The sequence below is a fragment of the Epinephelus moara genome, chromosome 17 (assembly GCF_006386435.1).
Source record: "Epinephelus moara isolate mb chromosome 17, YSFRI_EMoa_1.0, whole genome shotgun sequence".
Classification (NCBI taxonomy): Eukaryota; Metazoa; Chordata; class Actinopteri; order Perciformes; family Serranidae; genus Epinephelus; species Epinephelus moara.
The window spans coordinates 3,993,720-4,019,591 of NC_065522.1; the positions used below are offsets into that span (position 1 = coordinate 3,993,720).

Sequence of the window (25,872 nt, forward strand, 5' to 3'; positions counted from 1 at the left end):
CAAAAAAAAAAAAAATCAATATTTTAACTAGAAACACATTAATCACACATACATCGTCACACATCGTCACATAGTCAGGAATAAAGATTTATTTACAGTTTGTACAGTAGGGGACAGTAATAATAATAATAATAATAATAATAATGTATAGGCTATTTTAATATGATATATTTTAATGCTAAAGCAGTAATCAGTTTTGATATTGTTATCTTCCCTCCAAAACTGGCATATTAAATGGATATTAAATTAAAACACTTTAAAACTTTGTCGAAACGTTGTCTGGGCACAACAGTCCAAGCTCAACAGTCCAAAATGGCGGCAGCGCTACCGCAGCGCCCCTAGTGGCTGTTGGCAAAAATTCAGCAGAGCTTCGCCTCTTGGTATCTATGCTCTTTGCTATCGCTCTGGTCCTCCCCAGCGCCGCTCTCTCCACTGACTTTGTGGGTGCGCGTCACCGTACAGCTCACGGCAGTTCGTGAGGGAACGACACATACACGCGCGTCACCGTTAGCGCTCCACACCGGAGCGCCGAGTGTGAACGGTGAGTCGGTTGGTTCAGTAAATAAGCTAAACAAACACCTGTTGATGTAAGGCTAACCGAATGGCGTTCCTTGGCAACTTTTTGCTAGATGCTAACGAGCTAATACTAGCTGAGCTAAGTTTGGCAACTATTAGATCAATATTATATGCCAGAGAACATGAAATTCCACTTCACATGCTCCATCAGCAATCACAGATGTCATGTAGTGATGACACAGTTCACATTAATGTTTGTAGTAAGATGACATGATATAAACAGTCTGAATAAATAAAGTGCAAACACTATAAATAATAGCTCCTTCAGTGACAGTCTTCAGCATCCATGGTGTGTGAAGGAGAGACTTAGGAGAATAGAGATCCACTGCTCCCAGTAAAAACACCAACACTGAGACATATTTATGTAATAGATATTGGGTGTAAGTGCAACATTTTGCACACAGTTGTATTATAATGATTTTGGAGCATTTACATTTTTGTTGATTTATTTTATTTATGTTTAACATGATGAAGCTGACTAACTTGTGTTGACATTATGGCTGTTCTTTAGCCTATATACATTCAGACGTTGTTTAATGAATTACACAATTGTAAAACATACAGTATGTTTTCCTCAGGCTACAACAATCAAAATCTATGACTCTTGCATCTCAAACTGTCCCACTGTTCACATGTCTTGCATCAATATATTTTTTGTCAGATGACAAGTAGTAGAGAGACTGGAGGAGATGGAGGAGGAGAGGCAGGAAGAGAGACAGAAGGAAATGGAAGAGAGACAAGGGGAGATAGAGGAGAGACAAGAGCCTCACAGGTGAGATTGAATCATGAAGGATATGTTGATAGTGAGATTCAGCATTGTGACTAGGGGTAAGTAAAAATATTGATTCATGCATAATATATGTTTTTACCCGATATCAATATCAATTCGGATCACTGTCACCAACCCAACTGCAGACCGCAGGCTGGTACTGAAGTTAAGCCCCTTCGGAGTATACTGTTATTGTTATTATTATAGTTTACCCTATCATGTATATTCATGTAACTGATAACATTAGAGAATACATTAACCAATACATTCTTGTATTTAGTGTAGATATCTAAATATGCATTATAAAGCAATGATCAGTTTCACATGACGTGAAATTGCATTAAAAAAAATCATCAACGTACAGGTCGCCTTCATGGAGCACTTTTATGTCCCTACCATTGTGAAAATCAAACCTACGCCCTTGGAGCCAAAACAAAAAAATGTCCCTGTTTCAATGCGCAATACACCTCCCGACCGCTATATTGGATGTTGGTGGCGCTGTGGCCCAATTGACACCGGGATTGCACTCAGAAGAAGAAGATGAAGGAGGAGAAGAAGAAGAAGAAGAAGGAGAAGAAGAAGAAGAAGAAGAAGAAGAAGAAGAAGAAGAAGAAGATCGATTTCCCCCGCTCTTTTCAGGTATGTATGTTAAGTGTTTGTGCTCTTAAACTTTAAGTAACGTTTGCATATTTGTTTTTTGTGTGTTGTGAGATCATTTAAAGGCATTTCGAGAGCTTTGTACATATTATTTTGAGGTTTCAATGCAGCTGTAAAAGTATACTGTAGGTTGATGCCTAATTAATTTTGTCTGTTTTATCTATATAAAACCATTCCTCTATGCTGCTTTATAATTGTATATTAATTACTGTATACATTGTATGTACAAATTAGAGTAATTTGTTATGTATGTATGAAGCATCATATACAGTAGGTGCGTACATTTTGTTTTAGACAAAATTAATTATCAACCTTTACTCATTTTTCAAAGGAATGTGTGTGTTTTTTTTCCCACTGTGTTCTTGGTTCATTCTTCATAGGTGACAGGGTTAGTCTGTTCATGAGGCTTGCCACCATTGCAAAGCTGGTCCTGGTACCCCACTCCAATGCAGATGCAGAGAGAGAGACTAAAACCAGGAACAGCCTGTCATCAATAATGACAATAAAGATGGCTGGCCTGGAGTCCTGCTTCACGTGGGAGCCCTCCCCAGAAATCATCAAGGCCTCAAAAAAGGCCACAAGCAAGTACAACAAAGCACACAGATCTTAAGGACTTTGACAGTAGCCTCCCTATTTTGGGAATTGTTTGTATAAATGGTTAAACTTTAATTTTTTATTTTTTTTTAATTTAAATTGGTATTAGCTGCATGTAGTTTGGGGATGTTCAAAAATGTCACAATAACATAGCTTTTGGGGGTTTTCATTTTTATTTAAATGTTTCTTGCATTATGTTGCATATCTGTTTACTATTTGATGACTAAAGTAACAAAGTAAACATGCACAAATTTGAGCCATGCTGTGTCTTGTGTCTTACTGTTGGGTCAGTTAGTTCAATTGGTACACTCTGAGTTAGGCTAATACATTGAGAACTCCTGATGTATGGAAAATGGTATATTTAAAAAAAAAAAAAAAACAGCAACATACAATGCTGTATGGTAATGACGCTGAATGGGCCATACAAAAAATTGCAGTGTATGTGGCAAAATTTCGGTTGGCCCCACCAAATCTCACTCCAAGGTTTTTTGAAAAGTTGGCAGCCCTGGTACAGGGACCTTGTGTATGTTTTCAGGACTGGTGCAGTAAGTGCTGTCTCCACTTGAACACAGCCAAAACCAAGGAGATGGTGGTAAATTTTAGAAAAAAGAGGTCACCCCCCCATCAACCAGTCTCCATACAGGGGGAGGACATGTGGTGGTGCACACCTAGAAATATCTGGGGGTCCTCTTGGATGATAAGCTGGACTAGTCTTCTAACACTGATGCCCTCTATAGGAAGGGGCAGAGCTGCCTGTTCCTCCTGTGGACACTGAGGTCCTTTGATGTGTGTGTGGAGATGTTGACCATGTTCTATCACACAGTGGTGGCCAGTGCACTTTTCTACGCTGCAGTGTGTTGGGGAAGCAGCTTAACAGTCAAAAACATTAAGCTTTTGGACAAGCTGGTTAAAAAAGCTGGCTCAGTCCTCCGCAGGAGATTGGACCCACTAAGAACCGTGGTGGAGAGGGGCACATTGAACAAACTGAAAGCTATAATGGACAATAGCAGACACCCTCTCCACAGCTTCCTGGAGCAAAAGAGGAGCAGTAGCAGCAGCAGTTGGTTCATCTCACTGCGTTGCAGAACAGAGCGGTTCAGGAGATCCTTCGTCCCCACGGCAATTAGACTGTTTAAAACCCCCTGAATCTAGTCACACACACACTTACACATATCATCACATTAGCCACAACTGGCTGGACTGTGGAATGGACAATGTTATCTAAATTTAATGTCTGTTTGTGCACTTATTTTATACATATTTTATTTTATGTCTATTTTATTATGAGCTGCTGCACAGCTGAACATTCCTTTGGGGATTAATAAAGTTATTTCTAATCTAATCTATTCTATTCTATTCTATTCCAAGCCCTAACGTTATAAATAATACTGACCTGGGCTGTACTAAAATATTAACTGCCATTACTATAAGTGTATTTACCTCATAATGAGTACAGCAGACGAGCAAAAAAACATCCTATATGTGAGATTTGTTGAAACAGTTTAACGATATGTTCTTGAGAGATATTGTAAATCCATCTCCTGTTAAACATCGCAAAAAAATGATGATAACAAGTTGAAACAGACAGACCATTGGTAGTCACTAGCTGCGATGGCCGAGTGGTTAAGGCGTTGGACTTGAAATCCAATGGGATCTTCCCGCGCAGGTTCGAACCCTGCTCGCAGCGGAAACTTTTCTTTCTCTGCAAATGATACGACGGCATTCACAAACGGAAGTGATAGACGAAGTAGTTAATGTATCGTTCGTAAAGACGCGATTGCGGTCACTCAGAAGCAGCTAGACTGTGTGAGCGAAGTAGAAATACTCCTGGCAATGTGACTTCATATATTGTCTTGTGCTGTCTATGTGTCAAACCAATTGCATGTGACAACAAACGAAAAACCAGGCGACGCAATATGTCTGGAGGCACAAAAGGCACCGCTGGGATTCGAACCCAGGATCTCCTGTTTACTAGACAGGCGCTTTAACCAACTAAGCCACGGCGCCATCTACCAACGAAAGGTGACATCTCCATTTTTATATGACTCATAGCTGTATGTATGATACCGTGTTGTATGTTGGTAGTTGATTTTCTCTTTGTATGATCTTATTTCACATCCCTGATTTGCATATTACAGCAACCTGACTTGAAACAGATCGGATTTGGCTCGGACGGCTCACAGTGAAGGTTCTGTAGTAACCTTATGGTACCACAAAGTGGTGCTAAGAAACCATAAAATTAACACTTGCAGACGTTTGTAATGTGCAGTTTTTTATGATCCTGTGTGAAGGAACTCTAGGGACTTTTCTTTATGTTCTTGTTATGTTATTTATGATGCCTGAGACAACACACCTGTGGTGCCCACTCAACCCCCACAAAAAAAACAAAGAAATGTCGTTTGCAGCTCAACAGTCAGTGTACTGCATGTTTATTACCAAAATGCAAATAAACAACTTAGCTAACAATAAAAATTAGTTAAAAATATGTCCTAATTTGCTTTCAGTAACATGTTGTACATGTGTTATAATAATCATATAAATCAATAATAAAAAACAATTCCAAATTTACTTGTTCAGAAGAATAAACAATGAATACTATATAACATTGTAAAATAATTGTAAAATGTACAAACTAACTTTTTGATTGATTAATTATTTTTGTTTTTGTTGTTGTTATCTATTCCTCTTTTGTTCAAAGGAAACACAGAAATCTACACCATAAAAAAATAAATGAACAGTTTTAAAATCATTCAGTCCTTCATTACACTACCTTTGAATGAGTGCAAATTCAGTAATACACATTTATGAACCAACCTGTAACAGAACCTTCTTTCACATGAAAAACATCTTTTTAAGAAATAAGTAAAAACCCTTTTTACTATATATGATACACCATAGTTCCCTCTAATATCTATTTTATAGTGCTGTGAAAACATCAACATATTTCTTCTTTAAACAGTTTCAAGTTTCTCACCAAATGCTACATTTTGCAAATTTACATTGCACACATCATCAGTTATAATTCAACTTCACCCAATACTAAATTTTACGCTTTACGCTTCACATTGTTAATCAGTGCAACCCGAGCTGTTTGTTGCGTCCACTGTCCACTGGCTGCGGAAATGATAACTAGCTCTCCTCCTGCTGATTTCATGTTCTTTCTCTCCACATCCACTCCTCTCAGTAGTGTAGTGGTAGCTGAGTGGGCACCAGGGAGCTTTTGTCGTTTTGACATGATAACGATATAGTGTGTTTCGGGGTTCACGTGATGTTAGCTTGCCCATCTCCCCCAGCGGGCAGGTAAAGTGTAAGGAGCTGGGGCGGGGGGCTGGGGGGTGACAGGAACCCACAAAAAAAGCCCTCTCAATTATTTAGCAGGCTTTGCTATGTAGTTATGTTGTTGTGGTCTTATATTTCAAATAATAGCAGTGATAAATAAAAAAAAGAGAAATAGTAAAAGATAAACATTTAGATTTTTTTCTCCATTCATAGATATTTAAGTGTGGGAGTGGCCTATTTGAATACATTTTGTTTGAGGCCATGCGGCAAGGTGAGTGTGCTTGCTGATCCTGTAAGTTCAGTTAGCACCTTTAACTTTAGCTTATATTGTAGTTATGCTATGTAGCGTGTGAAATAGAGTATGGTGAATGTGCTAGGAAAGGTAGTATCAGCCCTGTTTCTACCTGGAGCTCACATGAACGGAGCCTGGGTTTGGTTGAAGGTGGCAGTGCTGTTTGGGCTGAGAAAGCCATGTGTAAGTAAGGTAAAGGAGGTTATTGGGTTGGTGCGGGGAGGGGAGCAGTGTGACCTGGCACCAACTAGACGAAACACTGGTGAAAGGAGGGTCCCACCTGATGACCCCAAAGACATGCTAGTTATCACTGCTCACTGGTTTGTATAGTTAAGCATTGCCATATTAGCTTATCATAGGGCTTAGGTTATTCACTGAGTGTTGATCCTTTCTCTAGAGCACAAACTTCTTGTGTTTATTTGAACTCTTTCCCCAATTTGTGGCGCCCCCTATGGATGACAGCGACCTTAGCACTCGCCAATTCTGCCTGTGCCACAGGCTGGCACTGCCTACCCCTCATAAATAATAAACAGTCCCTTACAAAAGATGGGCATATTAAAAGAAACATTATATTGTGTGTGTGCTGTAAAATGCTGGTTCTTTAAGCTGATACTGTTTTCTGACAAATATGTTTGTGATGAGAGGTGTTTATGGTATTTTGTCCATCCACTGTGGAAGATACATGAGATTCAGTTAAACTTTTTAAAAAGCTAAAAAATGTATCATAAGTGGACCATCAGGGTCCATTTCATGTCATAATCTTTGGGGTTTTTTTGTTTTGTTTTTTTGGGTCAAATTTTCAGAGAGCACTGTCTGTCCCTGGCATGTTGTCTTGAAAGATGTTATTAATCACAGAGTTGCATAACTGCAAAAAGCACATCCTTACACAATCCTCAATAATGCCCGGAAACTGAAACAAATCAACATACAAAAAACTAAATAAATAATATATCATCCCTGGGCTGGTAACTGAGAACAAATACACATCTGTGTCTGATTTGAGATTGTCTCTTTCTGTCTCTCATGCATACAGATGGGAGTAATAATTCTTGTGAAGACCTCCAAACCTTCAGTGAATACACTAAGTTATGAAGAGGTCAAAATATTCTAAATTCAGAACATTTATCATTGTTCTATAAATAGAAAACATATTTTCTCCTGTGTGAAACTTTCATTTTCCATGAGTTACTTCCTGTTACTAATCACCCCCAGCCACCAGGCCAGCTCAGCTTCCTCCTCTCTAACCACATTCACTCGTTATTATTGAAACATTCTCTGTTTGGAATGAACACTATGTTCACTCTCTTCAAATACTGGCAAGGTCTGCACAGGCATGGACCAGAATTACTGCCCTGTGGTTATATGCCTCTGTGCACTACTGAAGTTTCTCTTACAGTTTACATCCATGTTTGTGAAAACATAGCTGCTTCACACACATCAAATGTAAAGAAATTCCTTTATGGTGTTCTGAGATATTGTGTTCACAAGAATGAGACAGAGTCACAGTGACCTTGACCTTTGACCACCAAAATCCAATCAGTTCATTGCTGAGTGACAGTTTCGTGCCAAAAGGCTTCGCTGAAGGTGCGCTAAAAGCTCGCCAGCTGAAACCAGGTCTACTGTCAGCACAGGCGGAGCGCAGCCGGTGTAAGCCGAAGTTTGGCTGACCAGCGGACAGTGCGCACACATCACCAAAACCTCACAGGCAGGTTTCCAGAATGTCAGGCACATTAACAATGCAATAAATACCCAAAAAAACACTATTCAATGCAACTTTCTGCAATCAGCACATAAATGTATCTCTATATCGACTGTCCCGTCACATCTGATGTCAGATCAAAGGGGATTGGCACCGTTTGGCACGTTTGGCACGCGTAATGGAAACCCAACCTGATTTGATTAACACAGCTGCAAAATAATGAGTTCACATCCCTCTCAGCCAACCACAAACAGCCACAGCATCAGATAGGGAGTATATATTCAGCATCTGTCATCTTAGAAAAGTCAAAAAAAAAAGAAACAGAGTGAGACTGCGAGAGAGAAAGAGAGAGCGTGCATGAGAGAAACGCAACATTGATTTACAATTGTGGTGACCTCCTCCCAGGCTACCTTTGCATCATCAGCCCATGGAGGTCTGCTCGCAGTTCCGTATATTCAGACACTGCGAGCTTGGACCTCCCGGACCAAAACATCAGTTTCCTCCTGGGAGAAGTTTGGCCGTCTGACGCTGCTGCTCTCTTCTGCCATGGTGAATTGAGTAAACTCTCATTACGTCTTCGAGCGGCGCATTTAAGGGTGAGGAGAGGGGCTCATCTGATTGGTGTGATGTGTGTAAAACCCTCTCCATACCTTCTCTCCTCCCTCTTTCTGACTTGCGCAGGTAGGAGGGACGGAGGTGGGAAAGAGGAGTAGCTGCGCCAGGGCGCACGGTGTGCCAAACTTGCAAAATCCGCCTGGCCACACCCAGTTGGCGAAATGCAGGTGCGCTGCACCCCCACCTCGCCCGGTCTGCGAAACTAGAGCCCATTATGTTAATGATAATGAGATGGACGCAAGGTTACAGCAACCTTGACCTTTGACCCTTTCCCACCAAATTCTAATCACGTCATCCTCAAGTCCAGGGAATGTTTGTGCCAAATTTGAAGAAATTTCCTCAAGGTGTTCTTGAGATATCATGACCACGAGAATGAAACAGACGAATTCACAGTAACCTTGACCTTTGACCTATGACCACCAAAATCTGATCAGTTCACCATTGAGTCCAAGTGGACATTTGTGCCAAATTTGAAGGAATTCCTCTGAGGCATTCTTGAGATATCGTTTTCACAAGGATGGGATAAACAGATGTTGCCGGCGCAGAGGCATAAAAATCTCAGGTGCACTGAGTGGCTGTTCTAAGTCTGTGGGTCATATCACATGATCCTAATCAGCAGGTGGAGTTGCCCAGTGTTCAGGGAACTGCAGATGTTTAGGTTTCCACTATTTTAAAGCACTCTCATTCATTCATTCATTCATTCATTCATTCATTCATTCATTCATCCATTTATTCATTCAAAATGCAAGATTACAACCTCAGTATACAGGCAGGTCATAGTGTTTAAACAGACACCAGATGCTGTTGTGCTCTTGTCTCTTATGAACAGACATGATCACTATCATATAATGTTCATATTTTACTATACTGTAGGTGATTGTGATCATCCATCTACATGCAAACATAAGCTACAAAAGTTAGAAATGACATTTCACACTTAGTAAAGCTGTTGGTGCCAAACTGAGAACCAACAACCAAGTGTGAGAACAGCACATATTTCAGTCTCCTGTTGAACATTCACAATGTTGGAAAAATATGCTGACTCAAACTGCCAGTTGGCATGCCTCTGTGTTTTTAATGATGGATCATGAAACACAATTAATGGGATTGGTGAGAAAACAAATTCCTATACTATATATACCACATATGTTGTTCCTTCCATATTTATGGTAGTTAACAAACTATATTGATGTTCTAACCCTACTTGAATTCATTCTTTTCTGATAGATAAGTAATGTTGTGATGAAATTCTATATCCCCAAGGGCAAAGGTCAAGTTCACAGTGACATCATAATGTTCTGCAAAAACACTTTTCTGACCATTACTCAACATATCTCAGGAACAGACGAGGAGACATTTGGTCACATACTGAATTTGTGACACTCATCTTGGGTGCCCACTTGTACTGATTATAAAGAGCTTCTGTGCTGCCGGGGGAAGGGAGAAGTTTTCACACATGGATTTAAACTGGAAATGCATCTTGACTGTCTCGTGGAGGCACACAACCACAAAGTGGTAATTTTAGTTTTCTTTTTTTTTCTTTTGCTCATAGCCCAACAGACAATAAAACACATGTTGAGTGATGAATCCTAAATTAAACCATTTTGCGCATGTTGTAAGGGGTGACAGAGGCCTCAGAGAGCCTCCACAAATGTTTCAACTGATTTATTCAGATAATTTCGTTATTGCCTGATTACTTAGAAATAAAATATTGTAAACAAAACCAAACTCTTCATTGCAGGCTTTTCAAGGCTTCCCTCTCCCACTTGGGCCCTGGTTAATCAGTCCCAATGTGACGCCCCTGCCTCATGACTCAAGTGTGCCTAGAGGACTTTCGGCCAGAGAGGGATTTCCTGGTTATGGTTTGGAAAAAATTTGTGGTATGGGTTTCCTTCCTTAAGGAATTTCTGCCTCATCCTCGGGCTGCAAAGACTCCTCTACATCGGTGATGAATGCGACAACGGGTTTAAAAGATTGGCTTGTGTCACTGACTTTCAAAATTGAAGGAATTGCGGCTTTATAATAGTGCTGGCTTAAAGGTGGAACAACTCTGTTCCCCCATTCTGAATGCCTTTTATACAGAACAGCAAAGCTGAATAACAGCGCAACATTCCTGTCTTGAACAGGCAGTGTAAAGGGGCTCAGGTCTGCTATCAGCACTTCAGAACTAAATTTATGTCATGTAGACCCACCAGGATGCAAAATAAGTATGCATACCAAATTACAAATAACAAAACTGGACATTTAACTAAATAAACAAAAAATTTAAAAGAATTTTAGACTTTACCTAGTTAGAATTTTCTGAGAGGGTCCGTATGTAGGGGGGACCTGGAGCCCAGTATTTCTAAAATCATGGCTACGGCCCTGCATTATAGACATCAACGTTAATTGTATTGTGAATGTCATCATACTAACAAAAGTAGTAGTAAATTGAATTGTGAAGTGTGATTCAAAGCCCAGGGAGTATGTGTGTGTATTTGGTGTGTGAATGCATGAGTGTGACTTGTCACACCTGGAGTGACTGGCTGCTGCTGCTGCTGCTGCTGCTGCTGCTGCTGCTGCTGCTAATGTTTGAAACTGGTCCCATAGTGGAGCTCAAGCTATTTCCTGCACATGTGTATCACGTAACAGCCTAAATAAAGAATATAGTGTATACACACACACACACACACACACACACACACACACAGAGTTGTTTGTACTGGAGCTGATGAGTCAGTCTTTGAAATCATTTGTCATGTTAAATACAGACATGGAGAATACATTAAATGTGACACAGCACGTTTCTGACTCATCTTTACATCATGATGTGACCCACATCTGCATCAGCCATCATTCTTCTTCTGGGTCTCCTTCTCTGTTCTGCAGTTTGCACGACATCGATGCCTGACATTCAGACCAAACTGAAAGTCATCGTATAATTTGTCTTAACAGGGTTAAAAGGGACATACAATAGATAAAATTCTGACAATCACAGCCTCAAAAATGACCACAGAGCTAATTTTCATACAGTAACGTTAACAGACTGGTGCTTTCCTCCAGGTGTCTCCTGACTGCAGACAGCAGGTGATAAAAGCTGATGAGTGTGGGACCTAGTCATCCCGGAAACATATCATTTCTAACAGATTGTTGGGATCATAGACTGTGGTATTGGCCTGAGGTTCTGGCTCCCCTATCAAAACACATCATTGTACTTATACACAATGAAAAAGCAGCTCCTCACGATACAATACCCTGAAACATTTATATCTTTTACATGAAATTCATGAACCCTCAATGGCTCGGGCCACCAGTCCATGGGCAGCCCCCTCGCTTTGACATGTCTCCGTTGAATGTATGTAGCCTATACATCCTGTTTGTTAACTAAAATACTGAAAGTAAAAGTACTCATTATGCATATTGAATGAATGAATGAATGCATAAAAAATGTGTTCATCACTTTAATGATGTAAATTTATTTACAAAGGTCTAGGCTATTTAATGGTTTTATATCATCACACTATTATTAATATAGGCAGGGGATTTTAATACAGAGTGGTAACTGCGCAGCACTGGATTTGAAATAATTTGAAATGAACTGTAATAAACTGGAGCTTCTGTGCTTTGATTACCTGAGCTGTGATACAACATGACTCATCCATTTAAAATGAACATTAATTCTTCTGAGCTCATTTTGGTCAAAGTAATGCAAAAGTAGTGTAATAAGTGACTTATCAATCTACACAGAGATTAGAGTAATAGCGACTGTAATAGTGTTAAGTAACTTATTACTTTAATAGGGGTGTATGTTTTGACGTGGGGTATTCGCCACCAGTGGCGATATTTTGGCCATCAGATTTTCATTAGCAGCTAAATCAGTAGCACAAAGCACACATACCCCCTAAGCCAAATAACGAGCTGCTCTGCAGAGACAGACTATTTGCAGCTAACCCAGTAGCTTATACAATCTATGGTTACCTTACACACACCCTCAGCACCAGGTAACAAGGGCCACTGCATGACTATAGCCTCTCGTTCAGCAGCTAGCAGCAGCTAACGTTAGCACAAAAGTACAAACCCACAGCAGCAACTGCTGGTGGGTAGCTAATTCGGGCTGGGAAAAACCCCCCTGAAATGTCCGTTAGTGACTGCTGTTTAGCTGGTGTTCATATGATTATAGCATCTAGCTGAGATGTTTATTCACATATTTATTAGACAGAAAGAGCTCAGAGAGCTCGTGGGACGTAGCAAACTTGCCCTTCAAACACAGACTGAATGAAATGACACTGATGTTAAATAGGGAAGGGGTTATGATAAGGGTTAGTCCAGTGTATCATCGAGCAGGCTTTTAGATCAACCCATAAAGTCTTGGACACAGAAATAGAGAAAAACGTCCATCTCCACAATTCAGTACTATACCGTTCCCAGTCTCTGCACGTTTTCAACAAGTAGCCTATTTTCTAACATGTATAATATGTTTAGAAAGAAATCAAGGATTTTGCTTTATCCGAACATTAATTTATACTTTGCATCAATAATTTAAATCTGCAAAGTGACTAGCCTGCTAATTAAAGTTAGTTAATTAATACATGTAGTGGAGTTAAAAGTACAATATTTTCCTTGGAGATGGATAGTAGAAGTATAAAGTAGCACAAAGTGGAAATACCCAAGTACAAGTGCCTCCAAATTACTTAAATACAATACTTGAGTAAATGTACTTAGTTATGTTCCACCCTTATAATTTATTTTTCTGTTGTTTACATTAGTATGCAGTAACCTGTGGGATTGGGACTCAGCTATTGACTTCTGTTCGGCCTACCTCCCTACTTTTCCTGTCTGTGAGAGGCAAGAGCTGGAATTGCAGCACAGCTGGATCTGGTTTGTGTGTTGCTCTTATGAATTGACTAGGGAGCAGGAAGTGATGAGAAAATCTGTGGTATGTATGTCACAGAGGGGTTCTCCTGAAGAAAAGTGTTTCCTGGGAAAAATGAGTAAGATCTATAAATAAACAGCTCTCCTTTTTCTCCTTTTTTCACTGTACACTGTTTTTCCATGCCATGCCAGTGGGAAGAAGCATGCACAGTTGAGTAATGATGGTATGGGCTGGGCTGGGCTGGGTTAACACTTACTCTACAACCAGAGGGACCATGGATAAACTGATTCTGTGCTTCATTTATTAGAAGCCACTTTGTGTTGCCCTTTCTGTTATTGTCGTAAAGCTCTCACTTTACTGGAAGTGTGTGGTGTTTGTTGAGCCCAACTGTGAATGGAGCAAATGGAAGAATGTGCTCAGGGTCGGGTCTCAACTTGTACTGACATCTCTGAGGGACTGAACCTTCACTGGTGCACAGAGGGAGATGGAAAACACAGCGGGGGAAAGTTGACTGAGGTTGAAGGGGCATGTTTGTCATAGTGCTGTGAGGAATGAATCACTGCAGGGTGGTGTGTGTGCAAGTCTTTGCTCCGCTGGTTTTTGTATTTAAACGACCAAGTGGTCTTCCACATAGAGATGGGAAACATTTTGCCAGTTTTGAATTTAAGTCAAAGTTATCATGAACATAATCTTATTGGAAAAGCCCCAAAAAAATGTCTCTGGTGAGATTCATGTGACAGGTCTGTAAATTTATCCAAAGAAAATAATGTCACTGTTTTATTTACTTGTTTATATGAATTAAATAAATGTGTAAAAATATTGGTTTCTTTTAATCATAAAATGTAAACTTGGCAATTTCCCAGAAAAACACAGATGACGAAGACACAACATGAGTGTCCACAGTGTTAGCTGCAGCCCAGCTCAAGCCTGGACTGTTATCAGTCTGTGGATTGGATTCTGCTGAGTCTTTTGTCTAATCACGCCCATTTATGTAACACTGTTATGAGACATAGTCACTGGGAGCCACAACAGCTGTGGTGGAGCTCTGAGACGGAGATCAGACTGGCAGGACTGGAGGGGAGTCAGTGATGACAAATATGGCTTAAGCAAAACAGCAAATGAGGGAATCATTTTTGGGGGAATGCTGCTCATCTAAGGGCATTTAACATTGTTTAACATCAAATATGCAACTTACACTGTAAACCCCAGTTCGCTCACTGAACTTACATCTTTTTTGGAAACAGCTAGCAGCTTAAAACTTTTAGTTTAGTAACATAACAGTAACATACATGTTTTGAGTACACCATGCACAAAATAAATGTATCCATTGTCTGACAGGAATTTTATTTCAGTTTAACATAACTTTTTGTTGTTGTTTTCATCAATATAATGTAAAAAAAAATTATATTGTGGCGAGCTTTGGTTTCTTGCTCACAAGAATAATGCAAAAAGATGAATTCTGCTCTTTGTTTTACCTCAGCACAACTTTATGTAAGACACTCTAACAGCCACACAGGCGGGAGGTCACTAACTGTATATTCGACTCAACTCATGGTGCAAAATGTCTTACACCACAACATTACCTGTAACCTACTAGAGCCACTGTGAGATACATAAACATAAATCACTGTGTAATGGTAACGTGAGTGATTTAGAGCACATTTAAACAGAATTTTCTTCGACTTATGGCCTTAAACACATTGTCTCACGGCATGCTGGGAAATCCCACCCATTTAGGCCCAACACACCATAATATGTTAAGTGCAAAATGATAGTGTTGTTTATTGGCCTTACACTATTTGAGTCAAATTTGTCAAATCAACTCAAAAACATACAACATAAAGTTTTTATGTCATTTTGACAATGCGGGGCATCTGTGTAGACTTAGCATTAACATTTTGTGTCATCGATGAATTGGGGTTTACAGTGTATGCAGACAAATAGACTGACTCTTTGAAAAATGTTTACTTTATTCGATATGTATCTGCTTATAAAACAGGACTGCAGCTTATACAGCCAACACAGCATAGTTTCATAGCAACATATATTTACATGATTTCAGAATTTTTCTGTAGGCCTACGTGTTACATTGGTGTTGCTGTGGTTCCCTTGTCACAAAGCCAATGGGATTTTGGATTATTCCAGAAAATAAGCTCTGTGGCAAACAAATGTTTATGATACTTACACGTTTTGTTCAGCAAGATAATCTTCACAAATGAACACCACTTTACAATTTTTTAAGCCTAAATGCAATCGCCAGAAGTGTTGCTGGGGTTTTCAGACACCTTTAGACTGTAAAAGAAGATGACATGATCTGACCAAAAAAAGGACAAAACAAAAATGTCATGCAGTTACCACCAACTCCCTGACGACACTAATAATTCCACTGTAACTCTGTGTGGCTATGAGCTCTTAACTTTGTGAATTGGACTGTCTTTGCGATGAGGCTTATATGAATTAAAAGGGGTCAATTTTGTGCCAAATGTTTGCACATTTCCTAATATAAATATGTACAAAAAATAACAGGAGCACCAAGACGCTATTTGCATGGCAGTGCACTCAGGGTAGCATTTTACTCTGGGCAGGTGCTTTGAGAATTACACAGTCTTGTCTTGTCTTGTCTTGTTTGTGGAGGTTTAGCAGCTGCAAAAGTTACACATTCCTTTTGTGAGTTTGCCAATTTGTTTTTTAATTTGTCTCCTATTTGTATTTCTCCCACGAACACGTCCACTCCATCACCAAACACCTCATTTCACATCATCAGCTGAACTCTTCTTCTATGTAATTTGATTCATTTAAATGGTGTCCAAAATTAGCCCCTGAGGCTATCTATTAAAGCTTCCTGTATTTCCTGTGGTTAGGACTGGATGTGTCATAAGGTGAGGAATAGGGTTGGGTTCAGGGTCAGTGAATGGAAAGTTCTGTTAATGTAATAATAATGTATAAAGAAATACACATCCAGGCCCACTGGGTTAAAGAGCACCAATCTTCAGACTAATTGTTTTGTCTCCTGGTAAGACTGTTATCAATGTGAAGGGAGATGTGGGAACAAATGTACACTCTCAAACGCTGACTCACAGGCCCTCATGGGTGGTGCAAATGTGCTCAAATAGAGACAGTGAGTCACTCTCTTCTGCAGGTAGGAAAGAAGGGGTGCGGGGGAGGTAAGTCAGAACTTGATGTGCAAACAAATTAGTAGGCCTATATAAGTATTTCTGCTTTGTAGGACAGCTAACGGTGAAGAGCAAAAAGGTAAAGAAGAAACACAGACCTCCTTATCAGAAAAACAGCAGCATTGGCATTCATAGGTCAAGAACTCAGATCAAACTAACAAACGACCTGTGATGGTCATGTGAGTACTGATTGTTGTTTCATAGATGCAACGGATGATGTATCATGCTGGTTCTATAGCATTATAAAGCCTCATAGGCAGGAGGTTGGTGTGGATCTTTGGAGATGGAAAGTCTGTGATTTTGACACCGGAGACTACTGCTTGCATCCCATCTCCAACCAAAAGTCATTTTGGCCATCTTCTTTCTTTCTTTTCCTCAGACGTTAATCATAAAGGTGGCAGATCAGAAAATGCATAAATGAATCATTTTTTGCAAAGTGTAAAGATCTGTGTTTTTGTAAAAATATTTGTAAATAAAGCTGGGGTAGCATTTAAAAATGTACACAGTACCAGTACCAGTACCCTTAAATTATTCCAATACGAATACAGTACCTGATTCAATACCCATATTGTGAATAGAGTGTGGTGATAGTTTTGGTGACATGTCGGCACGCTAAACTGCCAACTCTGTAGTATGGGTTGTTGCTGCTGATGTGGTGTTGCAATGCGTTCTCATCCCAACTCTTCAAATATCACTGCTTTGTCAGTGGACTTTCCCATCTACATATGATGTGCTAAGTATCCTCCCGTGTCTGTGTCATTTTACGCCTGTTACATGTATTATGTCTTCTCAAAATACACTTCAGTTTTCACATGAAATGTACAGATTCTGCTCGTTAGATGCATACTGTCCTTTTCAAAATAAACTTACAGCAGTGATCTATGTTTATGTCCCTGTGCAATAAAAGCACTTGGTTAGGTTTAGGCAACAAGAGCACCTAGTTAAGTTTAGGCAACAAAAGCACTTGATTAGGTTTAGAAAAAAACAAAATGGTTTGGCTCAACATTCATATGGGAAGCAAACCTTAGGCTCCTGGGTGAAAGACCAAGGTTGCTGGACCCATCCACCAGGGACCCATCTAGCTAGCCCTATAGGGACCTTCCAGCTCCCTATATTACGTTGTTGCTGGCAGTGTTTCAAAATGGTGCTGTCTGGCAGCATATCATACTGCTGCAAAAGGTGCCATTTTGCATTGGTGTCCGACACTGACAATGCAGCTGCGTATGACAAGTTGGGTATGAGGACAGGCTGGGATGGCTGTTTGAAGTCCACAACAGGAACAGCTGGTTATGTCCACACACAGAATGGGCTAACCGAGTAACAGAGTTGAGCTGTTTCACTGTCAGTGTGAGTTTACTGGGACCATTTACTGGTTTGGTGTTGGATGATGGCTACTGCTGTAACCACACAGATCTTGAACTGACTATTTGCTGGAAGGGGGAGAGCTCCAGAGATGGCAGCAAAAGAAGGTTTGCTGATCCGGCAGGGAAGTCGAAATGATCTAAGGTCAGATCCCTAGTGCAAGAAGAATCAAATGCAGGTATCCTTTGACTGAAGAACTATTGAACACTACCTGGTACATGGTTGTTTCACACAATAGCTTAAAGGTATTGAGTACTAATTCCAGTTGTATTTGTCACATCATTTGACACTGAAAAATGACTCAGGCACCAGATAACACACTTACATGGGTTGTCTTGAAAGGCTTTGACAAGTGACTTGTTTTGTTGTTTGGGTTGGAGGACATACTCAACAAAAGTCAAAGGGCTGAGCTACATTTGAACTGAAAGGTCATTTCTGACCTTAGAAATTGCAGCTTGACAAGACAACATTCATCACAAAGTGCATCTCACCTTACCTGAAAACTTGAGAAAAAACACAAGATCCAGCTTGTTGTATCTTGTGTTGTGTCTTTCTTTTTTTTTCTTTCTTTTTTTCCATCAAGCTACATCAGAATGATTTATAGTCCAAGGAGCTAAACATGCTCTTCATCATCTGAAGAAGCTGAAAATGTTCATGGAAATGTTTGTGCTGGGCCATCCAAGAAAATACTGGGTGTATCCAGGCAAGATCCAGATCATCTTGGCCAAGATGCCGAGAGTCCAATGTGTGTTATCTGTGAAATTGCTGCAGGGCTTATCTATATTTATGTTGTTACAGTATTGGAGAGCAGGTATGTGAGGTGTTTCAGACTCTTTGTGTTCCTGTCTGGATTTATGGAAGGTCAGCAGGAATTGGCCAGGTTATGTAACTGTGCATGTCTAGGTGTGATAGATAAATGCAAGTATATTCATGAATGCAGCGTACCAATCTTCTGTCTGTACATTTGGTCTTGTTCACCATAACCTCACCCACTTACTCACTCTAACCACAAGCGGGTTAACCCAGGACAAACAGCAGAGTTTTCCATCCCTTTTTCCTTTTAACTCCTACTTTGTGGTTTACCATCAGAGATCATACTGTACATCCTGTTGCTTACACACTGACCTCTTAGAGCATGATTCTGTTCAGAGATATGGAAAGATTATGTAACACAGCTTCGAGCAGTGTAATTAACTGAGAAACAATACGTGCTCCCTTTTCCCAGGAAAAATACCTGTGGCAGCCTAGGATGTTTAACAAATTCTTGTTCTGGCTGTGCTCATGCACTGTTCTCCTACAAAAAGTAATTCAGCAAAATTTACACACACCCACATAACCATGAGCCAGTATATCACGTGAACAATCAAGTGATCAATGCACTGACAGGAGTAAAGAAGGAAGCAGTCTCAAAATGTGGTAGGATGGAGTGGTGGATGGGTCACTAAACACAGATCTTTCCTCAGTAGATCTGTATTTGGATCCGTGTGAACTTTGAGTCAATTTAAGTTATGTCATCACCAAGTTTCTTTTCCTAAGGCTAGTCACAGTAATTTTACTTGCCTAAACCTAAAATTTTTCATCAACAACCTTTTTTCCATGAAGAAAATGAAATTACATGGAGCTAAAAATAGATCTTGATAATAAAACCTCATATAAAACCTATGGTTGATTTTTGTTGACGAGATGAGATGTGCCAAAAATGTTCGTGGTGGACTATTGGACATTGAAAGCCGAGAACGACCATGCTTGCAATTATCTTCTTATTCTGCATGACAGACATCAGTTAGCTGTAATTCAGCATTAAATAAGGGACTGTTGAATGATTTGTGGAGTTTGATAATTGCAGCATTGGCTGTTACTAGTTACCTCCGCTTGTTAGGGGCTGCACAGCAGCGGAGCAAGCAGCCACCAGACTTCACATCTGGACTGTCTAGAGAAAGTTTATGGTTTGATGCTGTTCGACAGGCAGAGAGGAAGCTCAGTTATCTGTGAGAGTAGCTAGTAAACAGTCTGAACTCAGATCAGTTTTCTCTGACAGAGATGAAAGTTTAGTTTTAATCACAGACTCTGTAAGAGGACACAAGTTTAAACCTCCAGAGTAACATGTTGCAGATTAAAAAAGAATTCAGACTTTAAATAAGTTATCTTTCTGTTTCTTAACAGTGAGATGGATAGGTCAGAGTTTACAATGAACCTGGTTACAAATCCTATTTTTTTCAGAATAGTTATTTTTGGTGTCATGGTTTTGAGAGCATAAATAGAAAGATGTTGAGTTTTTTAAATGATGATCAATAAGTGTGCGCGCGTAAATCATCCCTTAAACCTGTCAAAAACTGCTGGAGAAATGACAGTTCGTAAGTGTGCAGAAATTATTTGTAGTTGTAGGAAAAAACTGTCAAAATGAAATTTTTATACAACCTGTCACCTTGATTCTAATTTCTGATACATACATTCGTCTAACTGGATTGGTTTAAAGATAAAATAAAACATACAGAAAACATAATGACTTAAAGTTGAATAAAATGTCATGAATCTTTGTTGACTAAAACTAGACTAAAACTGTGAAGGATAAAAATGTCTAAAATGTGACTAAACTAATAAGCATTTTCACCTCAAGACAAAGACTAAATCTAAAATAGCTGCCAAAATTAACACTGGTACGTAACATAATTTGTGGGGCGCTAATTCATAGGATATCATAGGAACCGTTGTTTGAGGATACGTTGTTGTGTTTGAGAACTGAGGTCTATGCATTCCCTTAATATGTACTCAAAGAGAGATGCCTTCTGCAAGCCTCATGTATGCTACTATGAAATGTCCATTCATGAATTGTGAATAGTCCTCAATTACTGTAACACTCAGGTCCTGTTCAGACCTGGCACTGATATGCATATTGGGTGATGCGATCAGTGGTGGGCAGTTTTAAGTGTAGTTGTGAATGCACTGTGGACGTACTGAGATCTGATCGCTGAGACCACATTTGAAGGTGGTCTGGATAAAGGAGGTGGCTGATATTGTGTAGTCTGAACTCGGCATTAGAAGTGTCCATTTGTGATTGGATCACTTAAGATGCATATTAATGCCAGGTTTAAACATTCTCTTCTCCTGGAATAAGCATGGCCAACTGTGGCAAACAGGGATACTAAAATATTTTCGGGAATGATGTAGAGAGAATAACTGCCTTCTGCAATATTTGGTTGGTATACTGCATTTGGAATACCATGGCCATCTTTAGGCATATGAGAGGCAGTTGGCTAGTGCGCCACCAATCTGCTTTTAAAAGTCTGTTGCAGAATATGTTTTAGGACATTTTGCAGAATATTGTAGGAAACAAGCAGGTTATAGTCTCTTAATGTAGAGCTGTTTAGCTCCAAATATATCGCTATAGCTACACTTTAACCACCTGAAAATGCAGGGTTGGGTGCCAGGTGCTACTCTTGTGCCTTTTCTGTGCCAGCTTTCAAGAGCATGGTGGCAGGTTGCGCCTGAGGTTGCTAAGCGACCCTAACAAGCACTGTATCATAGCCTATTTACCTGAAATCCTGAGTGCAGAGCTGATCTTGTTTGAGGTAGTGTTTGTGTGTAGGCCTATTGGCCATGGGACAGATGGAAAGCTCTGAAAGCTTTGCACTAAAATGACCAACTTCTTCACCATATTTATCATGGACTGATATTTATGGAAGAAGGGAAGGATGTCTGTTGGCTATGACTGGTTGGACCTTGTCACATGACATGCAGTGCATGCTGCTGCGTTCCAAAAGATGAACTCTGTTTATCTAAGAGTGCAGCCATTGTGCCCTAAAAAAGAGGCGCTCAGGAATGCCTGCGCATCACAGCATCGTCGCTCAGGCTTATGAGCGTGCCTGCCACATGTCTACATTAAAAACCAATGAATCTGGGGGTGCAAAAAAACATGTGCAGCCTCTTACTAATTTGGTACAGGCATAATTTGTGCACTGTAATTTGTATAATGAAGGAAACAATAGAACTAAAATAAATATTACATCATTAAACATGGTCAGGGGTATGTTAGATTTTAATATCAGTTTTGTTTCCTTTTTGAGAAAAATAATTTGATCCTGATTTCATTTCAGTTAACAAACTATCCTACTGTCTAAATCTTCATTATTTGGAAACTCTTGCCACACAGTGGGCTGTTGAGGTTTACTCAGCAGCATGAATAATGCCACAGTGCACTCAGGTCATTCTTGGTCATAGAAATGGTCTGTCGCTGGAATTGACACATTCATCATCAAGGATGAATGCACCATTTCGACAGATTCTTTTAGTGTGAGATGATGCAGTTATCAGTCACAGCAGCAGCTTTTCCTTCATTCTGTGTTGTTATCAACAAAAACCCAACACTTTTACTTCCCTTTCTCCCTTATATAGAAACACTTTCCAGGATGACTGTTTTCCTCTGGAGATACCAGAACCTGCTGCTATTGCTTCATCTTATCTCTACAATGACTAGTTTCTTTTTGCTTCAATTTTTTTCATTTGCTATTGGTCATCTGATTAGGTGCTTGTTTTTTCCAGTCCCTGAAAGTGTACAACAAATCAAATCAACACCATTGTCTTTATCCCAAAATACAATGTAGCCTCTTTTTCTAAAAAATAGTCTACCAAATGTTTCTTTGAGGTGTGACAACTTATGACTTATCCTTTGGAAATAACCTCCAGGAATCTATATTTGTAAGTATGTGTGTGTCCTTCATCCTGGACACAAAAGAGATGCTGCAATTGAGAGGAGTGTGGTTTGTAAGCCGGCATCGATGCAGATTTGCTCTTGTGGGGTTACATAACCCATCGCCATTCCCAGCTAACTGGTTTGAGCTGGCACTCAATATGGCGACCCTCATCACAAACGCGCAATGAAATGGAAGTGGGCATGGAGAGGGTGGAATTGGGCCCAGCTCATTTCATATTCAGCCAGTAGTACCTGCCTTTCAGTAATCCTTTCAAGCCATTTACATCACACGACCTTCTCTGCTTACCTGCTTCACATTTCCCTCAGTATTCCTGCAGTCTGTATGTATATCAGTCCTTTTCTACCCAATCCCTGCAACATTGTCTAGTCTGATTACACCCTAGCTTTCCAGCCTTTGTTCTGCCTGCCTGATCTACACTGTAAACCCCAATTAGCTCACTCAACTTATTTTTTTTTTTTGGAAACAGCTTGCAGTCAAAACTTTTAGTTTAGTACAATACAGTAACAAAACAATGTTGAGTGCACCAAACACAACATAAATGTGTCATATGACCGTTGATGTCTGACGGGAATTTTACGTCAGTGTAACACAGATTTTTTTTGTTGTTTCTTTGTTTTGTTGTTTGAGCATTTAATTCTGTCATATGGACATAAAAACATTGAGTACACATTTTTACTCATTTTTTAAAATTTGATTAACCTATAAAAATATTTTGTGGCATGCTTTGATTTCTCAATTGCTAGAATAAGGCAAAAAGACTAATTTTGAATCAGGAAGTGGCCTTTATTTCACCTCAGCACAACTTAGTTAGACACACTAATATCCACACAGGCAGGAGGTCACTAACTGTGTATATGACTTAACTTGTGGTGCAAAATGTGTTCTACCACAACATTAACTGTAACCCTTACTTCCTGTCATTGAAATACTAAAGTAAGATATGTACAAATTCACTAACACATGAGATACTTTTCTTTTTTGCAAAACAATAACCAACATCAAAATTTCATAACACTTTACAAAATTACAATAAACAGTTACAATATAGCCTACATAACGCTCATATTACATTATCATTTTCCACTTTTATTCAGTAATGAATAGAAAGACAAATTTACATTGCCTGCCTGGAACGTTACACATACAGCAGTCTGGCAACAATGTTGATGGCAACCATGGCAACCAGCCTTGGCATTCTGCAACAGTAACTCCACTTGGACAAACCACACGCAGAACAGCAATACTTGAACCGATAGTAATAATAAAGGGGATTTGTTATGTTTAGTTATAATTATGATGATGGCATGTGATTGCCTATCGTAGAATAGCAATAAAGTTTTTTTTTGTTGTTGTTTTTCAGTTATATACTGGGGGGGACATTTTGGGCATATCTCAACATTTGGGGGGACGTGTCCCCCTCAATGTATATGCTGACTACTGCCCTGCATTAATCAGTAACGTGAGTGATTTACAACACATTTAAACACACATTTTTCAGCTTATTGGCCTTAAACAAATTGTCTCAAGCCATGCTCCACCCATTTAGCCTCAACAAGCCACAACATGTTAAGTGCACAATGATAGTGTTGTTTATTGGCCTTAAACTACTTAGGCGAAATCAGCTTTATAAACTTTAGTCAAATTAACTCAAAAATTGTTGACTTAACATGAAAAAATTATGTCAGGCTCACAAGGGATGAGTTTTTGTGTCAAGTGAACATTAAGTTTTATGTCATTTTAACAATCCAGGGCATCTGTGTAGACTTTACATAAAAATTGTTGTAAAATGTGCACTCAATGATTTTATGTTCATGTGACATAGAATTAAATGCTCAAACAACAAAAAAGTTATGTCAAACTGACATAAAATTTTAAGGAACATGTGACACATTTATTTTTGTGCCTAGTGTACTCAAAACTTTTATGTTACTGTATTGTACTAAGCTAAAAGTTTTGAATGCAAGCTGTTTCCAAAAAAGTTTTAAGTTGAGTGACTGAATTGGGGGTTTACAGCACTGCCTGGTTTGCCAGTTTGACCGCAGTTCACAAGCAGCGATTGATATGATTGACAGTTGTGTTTGAGAACCCTTGACTCTGGTTGTTTGGTTGGTTGTTTTTGTGGTGCTTGCAAATGCCATTAGAAGCACAATGATGTGTGAAAACATGATCCACTCAGCATTTTGTTTCCCTCAAAAATGTATTTGTTGCTTCAAATTAGTTGTATGAACATAATTTCTAGGAGACAGGGTTGCATTCAGGCTGCCTTACACACGAGAAAACACCCTTTTTTTATTTGTATTACCCTTGCCCCTCAGACCGCCTGAGTCTGCCACTGCACCTCACCTTCTACCTCAGTACAATGTCTTGTGTTTTCCAACATACCACAATACAAAGAATGTCCAAGACAAATAAGATAACCTGTATTCTCAGTGTCTGCTGGGATGCCGGGAAGTGTGACAATCTATGACTCTTGATTCACTTCCTGTTTTTAATCCCATGAGGCATGTCCTGTTGTCTGCTGTGATGTGACAAAACCTGACAAAACCAGGCTATTCCTGTTTGTTTTGTCATGTACTTACAGGGGGGGTTCTGCAGTTGCTACAGAGTTGCACAAACACCTCTCTGCCAGAAAATACCACCTTGCAAAGGAAAATTAAAACAAAACAAAACATGGAAACCAAACAAAATATGTGATTTCTCCTTGCTTTTTAAATGGTTTATTCAAAATAAAAACTGTTTTGTCAAAGCTGTGTTTTGGAGAAGAACAGTTTCAGAAGTTTCCAAAAAGGGCTGAAACTGCCAGAAAAATATACATTTAAAAATGTAACCAGCTTAATACGAACAAACTTTCAGGTCACATTTATAGCAGTCAGGAAGGTGATCCAATTTGGATTTGTAGCCATGCTAGTGGCACAGCTCTATCCAACACTTTGGTCCAGAATATATTGGATGGATTGCCTGGCATTTTGTAGACATTTATGTTCTCCAGAGAATGAATCCTAATGACTTTGATGATCCTGTTGTACCACCAGCAGGTTTGTTGTTTAAGTGAAATAATTGGATGGATTAATAAAAAGTAAAAAAAAAAAACCCAGGAAATTCATGTTTCCCTCAGGATGAATTTTAGTAACTGGTGATCTCTCACTTGTCATCTAGTGGCATCATCAGGTATTTGTAGTATTTATGAAAGAAAGTTATACATCCATCAATTGCATTTGGATTTAAATTATGCAATTCAAAAACATATTAGTAAAATAGTGCAAGCACTTATTAATAAACATCACTATTCAAT

General features: G+C 39.4%; 1 long non-coding RNA gene and 2 other non-coding genes across 3 annotated transcripts; 2 read left to right on the top strand and 1 right to left on the bottom strand.

Moving 5' to 3' along the window:
- Positions 1-1,875: 1,875 nt before the first annotated feature.
- LOC126404044 (uncharacterized) lies at positions 1,876-2,851 on the top strand. The gene is made up of 2 exons (XR_007571391.1): positions 1,876-1,984; positions 2,383-2,851. It is a non-coding gene; the product is annotated as an uncharacterized LOC126404044 (long non-coding RNA).
- A 1,350-nt stretch (positions 2,852-4,201) lies between these two features.
- trnas-uga (transfer RNA serine (anticodon UGA)) lies at positions 4,202-4,283 on the top strand. The gene has a single exon. It is a non-coding gene; the product is annotated as a tRNA-Ser (tRNA).
- A 246-nt stretch (positions 4,284-4,529) lies between these two features.
- On the bottom strand, positions 4,530-4,603 carry trnat-agu (transfer RNA threonine (anticodon AGU)). Its single transcript has one exon. It is a non-coding gene; the product is annotated as a tRNA-Thr (tRNA).
- Positions 4,604-25,872: the final 21,269 nt, after the last annotated feature.